Here is a 1743-nt window from a genome sequence, read left to right as displayed (position 1 = left end):
GCTTAGCCTTTTTGCACTTCCTGTCGATTTCATTTTTGGGACGTTTGTATTCCGTTTTGCCCTCTTCATTTACTGCATTTTTATATTTTCTCCTTTCATCAATTAAATTCAATATCTCTTCATTTACCCAAGGATTTCTACTGGCCCTCGTCTTTTTACCTACTTGATCCTCTGCTGCCTTGACTATTTCATCTTCATAGCTACCCTTTCTTCTTCTATTGTATTTCTTTCCTCAGTCGGTCCCTAATGCTCTCCCTGAAACTCTCTACAACCTCTGGTTCTTGCAGTTTATCCGGGTCCCATCTCCTTAAATTCCCACCTTTTTGCAGTTTCTTCAATTTTAATCTACAGTTCATATCCAATATATCGTGGTCAGAGTGCACATCTACCCCTGGAAATGTCTTACAATTTAAAACCTGGTTCCTAAATCTCACTCTTACCATTATATAATCTATATGAAACCTTCCAGTGTCTCCAGGCTTCTTCCACGTATACAGCCTTCTTTCATGATTCTTAAGCCAATTGTTAGCTATGATTAAGTTATTTTCTGTGCAAAATTCTACCAGGCGGCTTCCTCTTTCATTCCTTACCCTCATTCCATACTCCCCTACTACTTTTCCTTCTCTTCCTTTTCCTACTATCGAATTCCAATGCCCCATGACTATTAAATTTTCGTCCCCCTTCACTATCTGAATAATTTAACTTGTACGACTTATGATAGTGAAAATAATTCGAAGGTCCCCTGGCAACCTTGATTAAGACTGTTGTGTGTGCTTTGGGTATAAGCAGCTGCTTTGTAAAATTTCATCTACAAGCCTGTAGGCCCAAGCTGGTGGAGGAGAAGCTCTTATCGATCAGTTCGTTGCTCGTAGTTGAAAAGAGATTTCGCTTAACAAAGGAACGACCTGCGAGAGCTTCATTGGAGTAAACGAGCTAGCAGCTGTGGGTACGCAACATGGATGCATCCATCTGTAATCTACATTTGTGTCCCGTTGTCTAGTTTATGTGAGAGTTTCCCTTGAACTATTGGAATAGTCATGGTGTTGGAGTTATTTGAACTTTAAAGAGTATACCAGTAAAACCCTTACCCTTAGCGCTGACTGTTGAAAATGAAGAGATTTATTAAAAAAATTCAGGGGTCGTTTTGAACACGCGGAATTAAAGAAGAGAGATCCTCGCTCCCAGGAGACGCAGGACATGATAATTATGATTGGTAGTATACCAATTTCGGCCAACGGCCTTACCGCAGTGGTAACACCGGTTCCCATCTGATCACCGAAGTTAAGCGCTGTCGGGCTGGGCTAGCACTTCGATAGGTGACCATCCGGTATGCCGATCGCTGTTGGCAAGCGGGATGCACTCAGTCCTTGTGAGGCGAACTGAGGAGTTACTTGATCGAGAAGTAACGGCTCCGGTCTCGTAAACTGACATACGGCCTGGAGAGCGGTGTGCTGATCACATGCCCCACCATATCCGCACCCAGTGACGCCTGAGGTCTGAAGATGACACGGCGACCGGTCGATACCGTTGGGCCTTCATGGCCTGTTCGGACTGAGTTTATTTTAGTTTAGTATACGAATTTCATAAGACAGAAACATGGCATCCGAAGGGAATTGCCAAACTTATTTCATGTGCGTAAGGATAACAAGTGTTTGTTATCAGAATGAGATTTTCACTCTGCAGCGGAGTGTGCGCTGATATGAAACTTCCTGGCAGATTAAAACTGTGTGCCCGACCGAGACT

General features: G+C 43.2%; 1 pseudogene; it reads left to right on the top strand.

Moving 5' to 3' along the window:
• Nucleotides 1–1230: 1230 nt before the first annotated feature.
• On the top strand, nt 1231–1348 carry LOC124620408 (annotated as a pseudogene).
• Nucleotides 1349–1743: the final 395 nt, after the last annotated feature.

This window comes from Schistocerca americana, chromosome 6 (assembly GCF_021461395.2).
Source record: "Schistocerca americana isolate TAMUIC-IGC-003095 chromosome 6, iqSchAmer2.1, whole genome shotgun sequence".
NCBI classification, from domain to species: domain Eukaryota; kingdom Metazoa; phylum Arthropoda; class Insecta; order Orthoptera; family Acrididae; genus Schistocerca; species Schistocerca americana.
Note: the sequence above shows the minus strand (reverse complement) of the source record. Positions and strands in the feature narration are given on the sequence as shown.